Raw genomic sequence first — 18389 nt, 5'->3', positions numbered from 1 at the left:
TTTTATGCCTTAACTAGAGGCCCAATGCACGAAATTTGGGCAAGGGGCTCAGCCCTCACAGCCCCGCTGCCTTGGCCAGCCCTCACAGCCCCAGCCGGCCCTCACAGCCCCTTGCAGCCCTGGCTTTGTCCAAAAGTTTGTCCAGAAGGTTGTTCGGCTGTTTGGTCTAATTATCATATCCGCTCTTAAGCCTTAAAATACCTATTACAATCACAGCTCTTTCCCAGTTCTAAAGGCCCAAACTTAGCCCACTCAGGTTCACCCCTGGCCGTGCTGGCGCGCAGCACACTTTAGAAAGAGATGCCTCCACGCTCCCAGGGTGGGTTCCTGCCTTAAACTCCGGCCTTACAGGAAACAGCTCCGGGAAACAGCTTGGGGGAGGGGGCAGCTGTTGCCAAGACAGCCCCTGCAGGACTGACTTCCTTTCGCTTGTTCACGGTTCTGGTGGTCGTGATGAACACCACCCAGGGTTTTTATATAAGTAGATTCTTACTAATTTTTTATTTCTTAAACTATATATTTAAATGTAATCAATTAAAAGAGTTAATGTTATAATGGTAAATAGTTATTGCACTGTTGGATGTTTTTCTAATGTTTCTTGATTGCTAAACATTACTTTTAGTAGGCATATAAATTATTTGAATCTGGTAATTTCAAAGTTCCTATAATAATGAGTCTCTGCCTGCCTAAATCTGAGGGGCACGACAGTGACCAATACCTTTGAGGCTAGATCTAAGACAAAAAGGTTTTTGGAACCCTTCCTCAACTTTTGCAGAAACTGTTGTAGTGTAGAGCCTAAACAGTCAGCATAAGAGTACTTAACATTCAGAAGGACTGGTCACATAAGGCCAGGTTGAAAAACAAAGGGTTAATGTACCTTTAAAGATACCAACATGTCTCTGGCAAATGTTGGCACATGTATTGCCTTAGGCTCTAACTACTGGTAAGGCAAGTGCCAAACAGTACCCCAAAATAATCTTTGAGACTGGTTTGTAGACTTTATGAAAATAAAATCCAATAAAGGTTAAATGTCTTGCTCTGCTACCTAACTTTATTGCTTGGTGTGTCTTGTCTTGCTCTTTGTGTTTAATTCCTTATTATCTGCCCAGTGACTATAAAACAGTGCTTAGTCATTATCATGTGCCAGATTCCTCAGATTCAGCCTTAAGCAAGTCAGATGCTATTGCAATAGCCACCATTACAGTGAAAACCTCTTTAACCTAAAATCCAGAGCTCCTTCCAAGACCTACTTATTTCAATTGGTCTGTGTAAAAGCAGTTCTAACATTTATCAAAATGCTAGATATGAAAATTAAAAATGGCAGCAGGGTAAGTGGAAGCTATACTGACATGCTCCCAGGACCAAACTATAAATACAACTAAAATACAGAAAAATCACTCTGAAAAATCAACTTAAGACTAGCTGGAGAGAACCCTGATAAAAAGGGTAGAAAGTGGAGACCACATAGAGACTAGTAGCAAGTGCAGAGGAATGAGAGGTCTCGCTGGGCTCCCACAGGCAGCAGCTGAAGTCTTGGAGGGATATCTCAGCTGTGGGGGGTTCCCACTGAGAACCCTAGAGTCTAAACCCCAAGCTGCCCCCCCACCCCACCCCACAGCCCAGAGCAACAGAACTGAGAAAGGTGTCCACATAACACCTGGCTGTGAAAAGCAACAGGGTTGCTGTCTGTCAGGGGGATATGAGGCTGGAAATGCAGTCACCCTCTTAAAGGGCCAACAAAGAAAATTTTGTGTGCAAACGCTCACCTTGGACTCCAGTAGAGGGAGGGAAGAGTGGACTGGAGCTGTGTCAGGAGAGTCCAGGGTTGAAGGGTCTGGGGTTGGAGCTAGGAGGGCAGTCACCCTGGTTTTCCTGTGCTGAGTCATTCCCTCTTACTGCAGAGGTCAGTTTCTCCATGGACCTTTGCTACCCAGGAGGTTTTGGCCTGGGGAAAGGCAGTCAGTCGCCCCACCTTGAGGCCAATCAAGGCTGATAAGAATCAGAGTGCAAACAGAGGCTGATCTCTGGAGGCTTTGTCTTTGCCTGATTTCCTCCTGGGCCCTGGGCTAGGAAAAGCAGACCCAGGTGCATATCTTGGTCCTTTCCAAAGGCATCCAGCCCCAGCAAGGGAGCTACAAGATGTGGATTGTTGATAGCTCCAAACAGGGTATTGATGGCCAATCAGAAAAATGCTAGATATATGGTAGACAAAGATGTGCTGCTCAGATCACACTTAAAGGAAAGATATGCTGCCCACCTGCCAGGAGTGTGTCAGCACACAACCTCCCACTGTCAGTTTCTTCAGGGTCTGCCTCATTATACAGTCACCTCCACTGAGGTAATGCCCACAACATCCTACATCTGGTACCTGAGCAGATAAGAAGGCAATAGCCTCTCCAGAGCTCCCAGTAAGATTAGATGAGATTTTGTTGAGCCTTCAATGAAGTTCAATCTCTTCCTCTTCCAACCCTACTTTCTCTCCTTCCATCTCATAGCTATTGATCCTCAATAAATACTATATACTGCAAATGGTAATATGACTATATATTGCAAACCCTCAATCTCAGAGACTGTTTTTTGGAGATCCTAAATTAAAGCAATGTACTCATGAAGGCAGCAAGAAGAGCTAACTCACTCTCATACACTAAAATTCTCTTTAATAATACATTCTAAATAGGAATGCAGTATTATTCCCAAAGTGAAGCATAAATGGTAGTTTAACAAAATGTTTTGTTGTTGGGGAGCACATGAGACTTGGTTGAAAAGTTTGTAAGGAGGACATTCTGAGAAAAAGGGTGTAGAAGGCCTCCTGCCCTGTTTATCGGAATTCTGACTAGTCACCTTCACAATGTCTCCCATTCTAGTATTTAGGGGAGACTTAGGGGAGTGTAAAAGGTGGTGCCCCTAATTATTCCTTGACCTTTCCAAACAAGTCTGTGCATGTGCAGAACCCAGGTATTTACTTGAATACTTAATCTTAATCCCTAAGTGTCCTTACTTAAAAGATACTACAAACACATGTGTCCTCCCAAGATTACTTATCCTGCTGATTGTATCTAAAAGTCAAACTTTATCTCAAACTGCTCATACAATAAAAGTCTAATGAGGCAGGCAATCGAGGCTGCTTGGACCCTTGAGCCAGGCAACCCCTTAGCCCTCTCTTTCACAGTGAAACTGTGTTGGAGTAATCTGTTCATCTGTCATTCAGGGGTTGCTGGTCATCCCCAGCACTTGGAAATCATGTAACATGTGACAAAAACCTACCAATAATTCATTGATTTAGCAATACTTATTGAACATCTAGTGTCTAAATCAATTATTGCTGCAGTAATGCTACATGACAAACAACCCTAATATCTCAAAGGCAAAAAAATATATATATTCATTTTTCTCACTCACAGGTCTGTAAGTCAGCAGCGGCAGAATTGATTCAAGCTGCAGATTGATTTTTATGTCACCTTCACAATGTCTCTCATTCTAGTATTTAGGCTGAAAAGACAGCAGTTAGCTGAGGCATGTACTTATAGCAATGGCAGTAGACAAGAAGATAAGCCCAACTTTGAAAGTAGATTTTAAACCTGTGCCCACATCATATATGCAAGCATTTCATTGGCCAAAGAAAGTAAATGATGAAGACCAATGGAAAGGGGTGGCTAAGTATAACCCACCTATCCATCATAAGGCAATGATAAGGACATGGATGTGTAATACTAGTACAGTTAACTGAATAATTAAAACCAGTATTGTAATCTACCACATCTGCTACATATCAAGAACTGTTACAAGCAATGAGGATACAGTAGTGCTCCAAACAGACAAATCCACTACACATCTAAGCTTTAAATTGCAGGAGGAGCATAAAAACAATGAATACATGTCAGGGCCAGCCTGACAGGTTGAGCCGGGCTGAGGCAGGGAGGTGGGAATTGAGAAAAGAAAGACAAGAAAGTGGGATCGGGGAGACTATACCTCTCAAGGAACTGAAGCAACTTTATTAGCCACACAATCCTATTTATACACAACACACTGAATAGGAGGTCTGTCAAGAGGAATGTATTCTTTGTTCCTCTTAATCTCTAAGGAAGAGACACAGCAGAAGGACAAGTTCTCAGTACAGCATATCTCAGTAAATAGTTACAGACTTCTTGGTAAGCCATGAAAGGCTGTTCTCATTCTACTAATAATCGCCATCCACACAAGTCTGGGAAAACTGTGTGGGTAAGGGCGCCAGCCTTGCTAGCCCCTTTAGGTGCAAGGACCTTGCCAGCTTACATCTGGCCCCCAACAGACACAATCACAAATGTTAATGGTAGAATCTCAGCAGTGGATAGACGAGTGTTCACTCTAAATTCCTTTAAATTATGCTATATGTTTGAAAATGATCAAAGAGAAATGTTGGGGGAAAAGTAAAGCAGGTTAAGGAGTTTATAGAGTGGTGTGTATTTGATAAATTTTGGGAAGGGTAGTCATTGAATTATTTATGAGGAACTTACATTTGAGCAGAGGCATGACTCATGTGAAAGATGGATCCAAATGGGAATCTGAGAGAAAAGCTTTCCAGGAAGATGGAACAGCACATTGAAAGTGATAAGGGTTAACTAGCTAGCTTAATACAGGGAGGGAGGGAGTCCATAGAAGATAGAGACATCTTGGCCTTAACAATTAAAGCAGCCCTGACCTGAGCAGCTGGGAGAGCCATAGGGGTTATAAAACATCTCTGGCCAGGAAAAAAAGAGGTTGTTTTATTCTTTGAGCCAAGAAGCCAGTGGTTTCATTCTCAAGGCTTGGCGAGTTAAGGTTACCTGTTATTAAAACAACCATAGGTAGATCAAAAGCATCTCCAACCTGAACAGACAAGATGGCTATGCGAAGGACAGAGAAATGTCATAGAATGGGGGGCTTCAAAGAAAAGACACAGGATATGGGGGGGGGGGCAAAGGGAGGGGAGGGGCATGTTTTCACAGAGAATAGAGGAATGTTGCAAAATAAGGGGAAAGAAACAGGGAGGCACCACAGGGCTTTGGCCTTTGAAACTGGTACTATGTAGCAGAGTGACCAACAAGGAAAGCACAGGGGGCCTTAAAGGGAGAGGATCTCCAGGGTATATAATACCTCAAGACAAAGAGAGCAGTGGCCACCCACTTTAGGAGACCCCTATGTTTCTCCTTACCCAGGAGAGCAAGAGAGTCTTAGGAATAAAAACTTAGAGTTAGGAGTTTTAGAGATAGCATCCGCTTGCATTAAAGTTTCTGTATTTCTTACCTACCACCTTTTGTCTATGGCCTCATTTTTTTAATCCATCTGTATAAGAACCCAGGAAAGAAATCACCCTTGCACCCTACTCACAAAAATAAAAACAAAACAAAAACAAACAAAAAATCCTGAATCAAAAGGGCTTTAAGATCAGAGATAGCTTGGTGTGTTCTAAGAGCAGCAATAAAGCCAACATGGCTTAGAAGACTGGGAGTGGATGACCTCAGAGTATTTTGTAGCAACCTGATCACATAAGGACCTTTGGCCATGATAAAGAGTTTGCATTTTATTTTAAATATCATGGGTAGTATTACAATGTTTTTATTCAAACGGACAGTGAGCAAGCATGTGTGAACATTTTATTAACTTCATTAATAAGGGAACCAATAGGAAAGAAAGAAGAGCCAGTTCAAAAATTATTTGACAAACAAGGATTTATATAGTCAGAAAAAAATATCTAAGACTACCAAGTTAGATATCTACAGGAAAATAAAATCATAATTATTTGGGGCTTATTTTACTACTAGGCTACACAATCCTAACAAGTTATCTGTATCTATAGGTTAAATTCTAATCTTCCGAAGCTCTAAACCAATTTTATTGTTAATAGTTGTGGATGATTATCAGTCAAATAAATTGTGACAATAAAGCTACACTCAGATGAAAATGTGCCAAGGGAGAATCAAGCAGGCTTTTTGTAATGTGCTTTAGCATGATATTGAAATAGCAAAGAACATTTTATGATTTTTCAAGTTTGGGATAAAACTTTCATTCACTAATGACAGTGAAGATAGCAGAAGATCGTCATAGTATGACTTCTATTTTAAAGGATTTCTCCTTCTGTTGTATGGAGAAGAGGCAGCAGAATGCATCAGAAGAACAGAATAAACTGGTGAATGTAACAGAATCAGGGACATGGAAATGGAGCAGACTGACATTCTCGGGGAGAAGGGGGTTTGGAGGGGTACGGGAAGAGATTGGACAAAGATTTTATATGCATGCATGCAGTACCTATGGATGTGGACAGTGGGGTGGCGAGGGCCTGGGGTGGAGTGGGAACAGGGTGGAGGGAAGCTGTGTGGGGGGGGAGGGACATCTGTAATAATCTGAACAATAACAATTAAAAAAAAAGAAACTCTAGCCCCACCAGCAACCCCATTAAAAGTAGATCCCCAGCTAAACCCCTTCCTCTTATGCAGGCCTACCCTGCTGTACAAACATGGACCTCATCGTGTGGCCCCATGTAACTTCCAGGACTTGTAAGTAAGAAAACGGTATCTTTTCAAAGTTTCCTGGTGGCTATTGCTGTGGGTGTCTTGCAATCATAAGAACAAGGCACAGCATCGGTTACTGATAGACTGAGATTGAGAGAAAGTGGTAACTCTAGTTGCTTAGGGCAAAAATGTTGATGTCATCTATAACTCCCTTACACCTTGTAACAGGACAATCATTGGGTTCGGGCTGCCTGTCACTACCTGAGCCAATTAATCAGAGACAGGGTTGAATCATACATGAGCATTTATTCCAATAATGCCAGCAGCATGGGAGAGCAGCAGGTCATCTACAAAAATGCTCTGCCTCCCACCATAGAAGGACAAAGATTACATAGGGATAGGCAAAAGGGTATGCCAAATGGGCAGTTTATAGGTAATCAGGCTGGATATTTGCAAAGGCCTGGGGGTATGCAAAGGCTGGGGGTCTTCAAAGGGCTGGTAATATGCAAAAGGCTGGGGGCTATGGTTTCTGCAACAAGATTGTTAATCTTTCCATGATAATAGGCAGCTCCCTGATGGGGAGGATGAGCTGCATTTCCAGGTGAGCTCCCAGGTCCCAAGTGCAACTCCCAGCCAGGGTAGAATGTGCCTTCTTTAATCAGAACAAAGCAATCACGGTTAACAGAGAATGATTAATATTTCTTACAATTGTAGCTGGTCTCTAACATTCTATTTCTGCCCCTATCAACCTCACACAACCCACATCTGTTTCATCAACAAATCCTGCTGGCTCTAACTTCAAAACATAGTCAGAATCTACCTTCATCACAATCCCCATTGCTACTATTCTGGTCTAAAACATCATTATCATTGACTTTGTATACTGTAATAGTGTGTTCAGTGGACCCCTTGCTTCCATATTTGCATCCCCTGCCTCACACTCTGCAGTGGACCTCCCTATTACTCACAGTAGAAGCTACATTCTTTATGAAGGTTCTGTTCATTCATTTTGATCCAGCTGTACTGGCCTGCTAGTTATTCTTGGAAAATATCGAGGCCTCTGTAATTGCTTTTCCTTCTGCCTAGGATGCCCTTAGATATTTGCATGGTTCATTCCTTCACATACTTTGCTCAAATGTCATTTTCTCAGATTTCCTTGGCTACCCTATCTAATTTAAATCCTACTGAACCATTGTACAATCCCTCCCACATGCTTTATTTTTCCAGATTTTACATATTTATCTTATTTATTGCCTATATCCTCCTGTAGAATGTAGGTTCTATGGCAGTAGGAACTTCTGGGTGTTTTCTTTGCTCTTATAACCACAGTATGTAAAATAGTGCTTGGCACATATTGACAACTAATAAATATTTGTTTAAAAATAAATGAATGGCTATGCTGGCTCAGTGGTTAAGCATTGACCTGTGAGCCAGGAGGTCACGGTTCAATTCCTGGTCAGGGCACATGCCTGGGTTGCAGGCTTGATCCCCAGTGTGGGGGATGCGGGGGTTGGCCGATCAATGATTCTCTCTCATCATTGATATTTTTATCTATCTCTCCATCTCCCTTTTTCTGTGAAATCAATAAAAATAAATAAATAATGAATAAATGAAAGAATAAAGCCAAATAGCTAATTTTTATCATTGGAAATTTCTAGCACAAAAAAAATGGTTAAAGAGTAATTGGTACCTAAGATATCTTTCTCTTAGAGAAAGAGATCTCCTTTCTCCCAGATTCTCCCCTCATTCTAAGCTTCTAGCTCACATTCCTATAGACATTCACTAACCTGGGACTCAACTCTTAAGACAAACTGACCTCTCTACAGGCTAAATTTGACCCACATAACACTCACTGGAATATCAAGCATAGATATTCCAAAGCTCTGCAAAATTTTGCTTATAGTGAATTTCCCATTCAGTATCCCTGTGGCTTCTAAATGGCCAGACCAGAGGCCTCAGATACTTGTCAATGAGTTGTGTATACCTTGCTGTAATCTTTTTAAACTCACAGTTAGCTAGTAGATAATATACTCTAAGGCAGAAGCTCCTTTATTCCAAAGTTTCAAACCTATGACTTGTAAATAGATTAGCTAGAGGACAAAACCCTCATTAAACTTTAATTATAAACATTGAGTACTGATTTTTTAAAAAAAGGTTCTAAAATATATTGATCCCTTCATTCTAAGAAGAGATTTCTAGCTGAAACCCTTTCTGGCACTTGAGCTGCATGTGTATGGGAATTTTAATTAAACTCCATCAAAGACAGAGCCTTTATGTAAAGAATTAACAGTCTGTGCACACATCTTCATAAATAATTTGCTTAACAGTTCTTATCTTAATGGGGACATTCAAGTATTTTTGCCATTTACATTAGTGGACTTCGGTTATACTTTTAAAGTAAATATATATCACAGAGCACCAAGTTTTGGTAGGAGCTGGCATAATAGAAAATCTGTTGCAATTTTAAGACTAGTGCTTCTGAACATTTTATAGAAATCTCTTTATTAAAGTACTCTATTGTCCTGTTATTTGAGCTAGCATCCTTACCTTAAGGGTGCATAACTGACCCAGAAACCATTTTGTGATTAGCAGACAGTGACTGCTGTAAAACAGTAAGTGAAGTATTTTTTCTCAGTTCCAGGGCTATTAGCCTTAGACAGCTTAAGTATAGCAGTAACTGCTGATCCAGCTAGTAAAGTATGAAGGGAAATGAAGCCTGTGGTCTCTGGGAGATTCTGATTCTTTCATTACCTGCCATTAGCAAAAGTAAGTTTTATTAAGTCCAAATTTGTTTAGTCAATTGGGGATTAATGGTGGGCTTGTACAGTTGCTTCTGAGGTGTGCTTAAGACTGGTCATTGATTTCAAAGTAAGTGGGGAGAACCAAGGGAGAAATTACACTCCAGGACTGTTTAACTTCATCTATGTGACCTTGGATAGACTGGACATATTTTTTTTCAGACACATATAGATTTGTAATATTTTAACCCAAGAGGAAGGACCTAACACAAATCGTGATGGTGTAGAAAAAATGAAGCCCAGAGAAGTTAATTGACTTAAACAATTAGTGAGATACATGGCTATAAGAGAACCAAGATCACCATACTCACAGGCTAGTCATCTTTCCATTAGTCTATTTACCAGAAGTATCAAATATAATAACACAATAGGCATTGTGTTAGGTACAAAAATGACCATCAAGTTTCCTGCCTTCTGGATGTTTCAAAGAGCAAAATGTGTTCTAATCCTACTACCACTCAAAGATTACATGAAATATCCAGGTTGAAAGTTTAGCAAAGAAGAGAGGCTGAGCTTCTATCAAAATTCTTCTGGAAGTGTGAAAAGCCACATCCTGTATGGTTTGGGTTCAGGATTTGATGAGACTAGAACAGAAATATGAATTTGGAAACAGGGGGCCAGACAGAGAGTCTTTCTCAAGAGGAAAGGCTTCACAGGTGCCCAGGCCCTGCCAATCTTTTATTCAATTTTAGATACACATATTTCCCATAGGCAGAGTACCTTAAAGGTCAGTAAATATTAGTAAAGATTTACTTTGAGACTATGTGGTCAGAAAATTGCTTGAGCCACCATTGTCTCGACTAAACAATTGGTGCATAGCTTTGGCCCTTGCCAGAGCTCAAGGTCCACCAGCCTTATGCGTTTCCTTGTTTACACTTTTCTGATAGTGAAAACAATGGGTAGCTTCCAACATGGAAGTTCAGTTTCAAAGCTACCTACCACCAAACCCACATAGAATTAATTGAGTTTTCATTTTAAATAAAATGATAAAACTGGATTTGAAAAATAAAATATGTGTGGCAAAAATGGAAAAGAAATATAAAGTGGGTGTATTAGTTTACTAGGGCTGCCATTAAAAAGTACGACAGACTGGGTAGCATAAAGAATATAACTTTATTTCATTATAGTTATGGAGGCTAGAAGTTCAAGATCTAAGGATCAGCAGAGATGGTTTCTTCTGAAGGCCACTTTTCTTGGTTTATAAAGGGCCATCACCTTCCTATATCTTCACACAATCTATCCTAGGTGCATGTCTCTGTACTAATCTCTTCTTATAAGGATGCCAGGCATATTGGATTGAGCCCTACTCATATGACCTCATTTTACCTTAATTACCCCTTTCAAAGATAAACTTTGCATATAGTCATAATCTGAGGTGCTTGGGTTTGGAACTTCAACATATGAATTTGGGGGAGATCTAATTCAGTCCCATAATGGGTAAATGGGACTGAAATCACAGGAAAATAGAGATTCATTGTACTCTTGTGAAGTGAAAGAAGCATCCAACGTGTGAGGATCAGAATGAGCTCATTGCATGAAGCTGAATCTGGGAGATGTTCCTTGCTCCAAGAAAGGAGGATGTATCAAGTTATACCTGTTACCCAACAAAGACCACAGATTCTGTTCGTGTTGAAAAGAAGAATTAAATTCAAGGAAAATAGGAAATGGGGATTCAGAGCATTTCACTCCAAAGCAGGGGAATACATATTCTTTTCAAGTGCTCCTGGAACATTTTCTAGGATAGAACACAGGTTAAGACACAATCCAAGTCTCAATAAATTTAAGAAGATTGAAATATCAAGCATCTTTTTTGACCATACTGGTATGAAACTAGACGACAATCACAAGAAATTATTTGAAAAACACAAAGACATTGAGGGAAAAATTTTGTTACTAAACAATGAATAGGTTAACAGTGAGATCAAGAAAGAAAACAACAACAACAACAAATGTAAAACAAATGAATCAGGAAATACAACAACGCAATGAAACAGAGTAGAGACCCCAGAAATAAACCCATGTCTTTATGGTTAATTAATATTTGAAAAATGAGACAAGAACATGCAATGGGGTAAAGATAGTTTATTCAAAAAGTGGACCTAGGAAGTTTGTACATATATGTGCAAAAAAAAGAAAAAAGAAAAAGAAAACGAAACTAGACCACCTTCTTACATCGTATAGAGAATAAACTCAAAATAGATTAGAGGTTTAAATGCTAGACTTGAAACCAAAAATTCCAGAAAAAAACATAGGCAGTAAAATCTTATACATTTCTCATAAAAATATATATTTTTTGATATATCACTTTTGACAAGCAAACAAAAGAAAAAAAACAATCAAATGGGGCTACATTAAACTAAAAAGTTTTTGCATAGCAAAGGAAATGATCAACAAAATAAAAAGACAAACCACTGAATGGGAGAACATATTCATCAGTGATATATCAGATAAGGGGTTGATATCCAAAATATATTAAGAACTTATACAACTCAACACTCAAAAAACAACAAATAATCCAATTTAAAGATGGGCAAAGGACCTGAATAGACACTTCTCCACAGAGGACACACAGATGGCCAGTAGACATATAAAAAGATGCTCAATGTCACTAATCATCATAAATGCAAATTAAAACCACAATGAGATATCACCTCACACTTATCAGCATGGCTATCATCAATAAATCAACAAACCTCAAGTGCTAGTGAGGATGTGGAGAAAAGGGAACCCTTGGGCACTGTTGGTAGGAATGCAGATTGATACAGCCATTGTAGAAACAGTATGGAGTTACCTCCAAATATTAAAAATAGAACTGCCTTGTGACCCAGTGGTTCCACTCCTGGGAATATATATGAAGAAACTTAAAACACTATTTAGAAAGCCTATATGCACACCAATGTCCATTGTAGCATTGTTTACAATAGCAAACATTTGGAAGCAGCCCAAGTTCCCATCAGATAAGTGGATAAAAACACGGTGGTACAGTTATAAAATGGAATACTACTCAGCCACTAAAAAGGAAATCTTAACTTTTGTGACAGCATGGATGGGCTTTGAGAGCATTATGTTAAGTGAAATAAGCCAGTCAGAGAAAGACAAGTACCATATGACTTCACTTATATGTGGCATATAATGAACAAAATAAACTAAGAGACAAAATGGAAACAGACTCAGATACAGGGAACAGACTGACAGCTGTCAGATTGGAGGGGTGTTGGGGGCCTAGGTGAAAAAGTTGAAAGGATTAAGCAAAGAGAATAACTCATAAACACAGACAATAGTATGGTGATTACCAGAGGGAGAGGTGGATGGGGGTGGGGGAGAGTTGAAGAGGGTTTAAGAGGAGATAAATGGTGATAGAAGGAGACTTGATTTGGGGTGGTGAATACAGTACATAATATACAGATGCAGTGTTATAGAATTGTACACATGAAACCTATATAATTTTATTAACCAATGTAACCCAAAAAACTTAATAAAATTTTTTAAAGGCAAAATAGAAAACAACAGAATGTTTGAAAAAGTGTTATAAAAAGACAGCCAGTCAAATACTAACTAAATCAAGCCAGTACACTAATGTTAATTACACAATATTTTAAATTTGAAGTATAGAATGTTGATAGATATAAATAAGTATACTTCAACATGATATAAATAATATTCCACCTAGATTGAACCTGTAGAACTAGACAGCAGAGCCTGAAAATACATGAAGCAAAATTTGATGAAAACACAAAGATAAATCAATAGGGTAGATTTTTAACATGAATATAACTTTAAATCTGAAAAATACAAAAATAAGATGACAACAATTATTTGAAAAATCAATTATATGTTTGATCTATTCTCTGTGTGTACATGTGTTTGTGTGTGTGTGTGTATGTAAAGAGATAGAGAGGGGAAGAGAAATAAATATAGGGAGGTAGGGGAGAGAGTTTTCTATATGCACACAATGAACATTTACCAAAATTGACTACATTCTAGATGAGGGATCTGTAAAATTTTCTCCAGAACCAGAGATCTAGTAAATGTTTTAGGCTTTCTGGGTTATAAGGTCTCTTTCACAAGTACTCAACTTTGCCATTATAACATCAAATTGGTCACAAAAAATCTATATATATAAAAGGCTAATATGCTAAGTATCTGTCCAATGTCCAACTGGTTGCTATGATGCGCACTGACCACCAGGGGGCAAATGCTCAATGCAGGAGCTGCTGAGCTGCAGTGACTTGGCAGTGGTGGTTCTCAGGTGATGCACCCCGAAACCAGAGAAGGAGGAGCACAATTACTCGTGGGGCCACACAATTCTACCTTCGGCCACGGGTTAGGTTGTTGCTTGGGCATTATCAGCCCAAATCTAGTTTACTGCACACTTCTGTTTGTGTTCCACACCCTGTATGACAGCAACTTTTCAAAGTGCCCTCTTGCACTCTGGGACCCCTTAGGGGATGTTGGAGAGCCAGTTTCGGCCCAATCCCCACAGGCCAGGCCAAGGGAGCCCACCTTCCAGAGGGACCCTGCTCACTCCACAGATGATGGGGAGGGACAGCAGGAGGTTGGGTCCAGGATGTGTTTGGCCCTTCTCGCCCAGTCCCACCTTTCCATCCACCTTCTAATTAATTTCCTTTCAATGTGCACAAATCCATGCACCAGGTCACTAGTACTGAAATAAATGAGCATGGCTCTGTGACAAAAAATCTACTTATGAAAACAGCCAGATGAATTTTTTCTACAGGTCTTAATTTCTCAAGTAACCTTTGTTTCAAGTCATAAAGAAAAACTCAATAAATTTTACACATCAGGCTCTGATGTCTTCACTAGTGAATTTCATAAAACATTTAAAGAAGGAATAATGTCATATTCACACAAATTGTTTCAAAAATAGAGGAGGAAAAAATACTTCTCAATTCATTTTATAAGACCAGCATACCTCTGATATCAAAATCTGTCAAGAATATTACTGGAAAACTATAGACCAATATCCCTCATGAAAACAGGCACAAACACAGGCATAGGCTGCAAAGCAATATCAGCAAAGGGAAAAGGCCTGTGGGGCAAACTTCAGAAGAAACTAGGCATTAGCATCCAAGACCCCTCTTCTAGTAAAGTCACATAGGATGTGCTTAATTCCTGCAGTGAGTTGTAAAAAAATGTGTGAAATGTTTTCTACCAGAAAATCTCATCATAGACTCAATGCCAAGGGTTTTTATTGGGGGCTGATCATGTAGCCAACCTCTGCCTAGCACATAGCAGATATCCAGCATAAGCATATTGTTTGTACATACAATTTAAGCACAGTGAGCCATTCTTATCAATTAGAGTGGAGAGAGCCTTCCCAAAATCCAAGTTCACAAACACAGCCAATGGCCAACCATACAAGCAAGTCTTTCTAATGATAGCTGTCTCTGGACTACAATGTTAACTCTTTTCTGAAAAATGACCAAGTGAGTTTTAGTAAATATACAGACAGTACTCGAGTTATGTCAGACTCAATGTATGTCGTTTTGTGGTTAGATCGCCATCTCCCATCTTATCTAATAAAAGATAAATATGCAAATTGACCATCACTTTGTGATGCCCCACAGCCAATCAGGAGCGAGTATGCAAATTAACCCAACAAAGATGGCGGTGGCCCCATCCCCTGGCCACTCTGGGCCTCTGGGCAGCGCACCTCCTCAGGGCCTCCCTGCTGCACTCCACACCTGTCAAACGTCCTTGCAGCCATCCTGTGGCCCAGCCCCCAGCCTCAGAGGCAACCCTCTGGTGCCTGAGGTCATAGCTCCCAGTGTCTGGTGTCTCCCTCAACCCCACCCCTATTCCACTGCTCTGGTAAACAAAACCCTAGCATTGGAGCAGCCCTGAGGGCTCTGATGCATGCGGGAACTTGCTTGGTGCACAGTTAGCGTGCCCCAGGAGCCCCAGGCCATCCAAGGGGTGATGGTGGCAGCTGTGGTGGCAGCGGCAGGTGGTTCAGCTTTGTTTTGAATTGATGAAAGAGGCCATCTACACAGTAACCCAAATTATCAGATCTCCCTCCTCCCTATCTTGCCAAATCAACAGGGGAGGGGCAATGGGCATGGAGGGAGGGAGGGAAGGCAGGAGGCAGAGGGCGGAGGAGGAAGAGGAGGAAGAAGGGGGCAAGTTGCATCCCATTTTCACAATGGGAAAGTGAAACGCACTAGTGTACCCAATCTCTCCAGTCCTCCCCGCCTCTGCCACCACTGCACAGGCTGCCAGAGCAAGCCTGCTGCATGCTGGCAGCCAGGGGAAGGAAAGCCTATTCTTGCATGAATCTTGATGCAATGGGCTTCTAGTTTATTTATTAAAAAAAAAACAACTCTGTCATTTCGACATATGTACATATATGCTTTATGTTTTTTATTATTCATTTACAAGTAAAGGTCAGGAATTGTTATCTTTCTTTTAATTTTTTTTTTTTTACTGTTTCACTTCATTACTGCTGTGTATGTGCTCCATGTGAGTGACGTAGGTGCTTATGCAGGTGAGTTCCGACTTACAGCAAAAATCGCGTTACGTTTCAACATAGGAACGGATCTCCGATATAACCCGAGGACCTACTGTATAACTCAAGTTGGTTCAACAATTAAAAATCAACCAGAGAAATAATTCTTCTGTCATTGTTCAGCTCAATTATCACATAATCTTAATCATCATATGTTATTTTTTAATGTTGTTATTGATTTCAGAGAGAGCAAGGGGAGAGGGAGAGAGAGATAGAAACATCAATGACATGAGAGATTGATTGATCAGCTGCCTCTTGCACACCCCTTACTGGATATTGATCCAGCAACCTGTGCATTTTCCCTGACCAGGAATCTAATTGCGTTCTTTGGGATCAACCACTTAACCACACTGGCCAGACAATCCTATACAATAAAGAGGTAATATACAAATTGACCATCACACCCTTGCACAAGATGGTCACTCCCATGTGGTCATAAGATGGATACTTATAAAATACTGTGATCACACAATATTATTATAAGATGACTGTTCAATTTGATAGTTTCAATCAATAAAAATAGCTGTTATGTATTAAATATAAAATATAACTTGATTAGCTTACAGTTTTCAATTTTAATTTGGTCTAAATAATCCTATATAATACAAGCCTAATATGTTAAGTGTCTGGTCGACCGGTCGGCTGTTCAACCAATCAAATAATATGCTAATGATATGCTAAGGCCGCTCAGTGGTTTGCTATGATGTGCACTGACCACCAGTGGGCAGATAGTCAACCAGTCAACCAATCTCTATGATGTGCACTGACCACCAGGGGACAGACGCTCTGACCAGTAAGTTAGCTTGCTGCTGGGGTCCTGCCGATCTGGACTGAGCAAGATGGGCCAGACACACCCTGGAGCCCTCCCGTGGTCCCTCCCCAGCTGGCCAACCTCCTGTGTCCCTCCCCAGCCCTGATTGTGCACCATTGGGGTCCCTCAGCCTGGCCTATGCCCTCTCGCAATCCAAGACCTCTCAGAGGATGTTGGAGAGCTGGTTTCGGCCTGATCCTGCAGGCCAGGCCAAGGGACCCCACTGGTATATGAATTCGTGCACTGGGCCTCTAGTAATTATATATTCTTAATCATCATTTGTATTATTTCATTTTATTTTTTCCCTATTTCCCTTAGATTATTAGTGTCTTTGTTAATGGTATTTAATAGATGATTTACAAATAAAAATATTAACCATTTGTCATGCATTGCAAATAAAATATCATGTTTTTTATTATTATTTTACTGTGGTGTTTTTTGTTTATATAGAAGTTGTGTACTGAAATATGATCATATTCTATTTTTAAGAAACCAACAAATGTTATTCATCATCTTAACAAAATAAATAAAAAAATTATAATTTGGATATGGATATATTCAGTAAAAGTATTTGATAAATTTAACACTCATTTATTATTTAAAAAACTCTTAATAAGTTGAACATAGATGGAGACTTCCTCATCCCAATAAAAGGCACCTATGAAAATGTATGACTAATATGACAATTGTGAAATATTGAATATTTTTACATAGGCTTCCAAAAAAGAAAGGGTTTAAATGGAGGTCCTAGCCAGTAAAATCAAATTAAATAAAGATCTAGGTTTGGGAATAGAAGTAAAACTCTCTTAGCAGACAGCACAATGGTTTACATAGAAAATTCTGAGTAATCTACAAAGCAACTTGTAAAATTAAAATTTGAATTAGAAAATTTATAGAACACAAAGGCTATATAAAAATGCTGTTGTTAATCTACTAGCAAACAAAACTGCAAAAATAAACTTTTTAAAGGTTATCTCAGGTAGCATTCAAAAGCAGAAAGGACTAAGAAATAAATTTAATGAAAAATGTATAGAATCTCTACACTGAAAACTATGAAACATGAGAGAGGTGACATCAGCAATGTGGTAGAATAGGAGATCCCTTATTCATATCCCCCCATCAGCAACAATAATTATGCCGCCATCAATGGACAACAGTGCCTTTCTGGGAGCTCTGGGATTCAGGTAGTAGACTGTGAGATCCCAGTGGAGCCCCAAACCAAGGAAGGCCATTTTGCAAAGGCAAGCCCATTTCCAGTTGACAGATTCACTAACTATGGTCATGGTAATATCCTTGTAACCCTCTGGATTTGGCTACAGCTTCATTTGTCCTTAATCCTGCCATCAGCACCACGTGCCTTGAGTAACAAGCTCGCTGAACACATCCAAAGCAAATTCTGAGATTTTGGAGCTGACCCAGTTAGTCAGCTCCAGCCCGCTCAACCATGGTCGAAGCAGTTCTGTCAACCCTGAAAAAATACATGCTCCTCCATGCCCGGAAGGTAAACCCACTGACCTTGGTCTGTCTGCAAAGCTCTGTGATTTGGCTTTAGTCCAGCTCAGCTGCATGCAGTCCAAGGGAAATCTTGTCTGCCCAGGAACCCAGCATGACTCATACCCATCTATTCCCGAAAAGAGAGATCTGCTGACCTCACTCTCTATTTTGAATTCTAAAGCAGCCTGTGTCTGCAGGAGGTATCACACTTGCTGATTTCAAACAATATTTAAAAGTCACAGGAATCTGCCTTCCCAAATGTTGAGAGTAAGTAGAATTTGGTTTGATTCCAGGGA

This window comes from Myotis davidii, unplaced genomic scaffold, assembly GCF_000327345.1.
Source record: "Myotis davidii unplaced genomic scaffold, ASM32734v1 scaffold397, whole genome shotgun sequence".
Taxonomy (NCBI): Eukaryota; Metazoa; Chordata; class Mammalia; order Chiroptera; family Vespertilionidae; genus Myotis; species Myotis davidii.
This window is presented reverse-complemented; position numbering follows the sequence as displayed.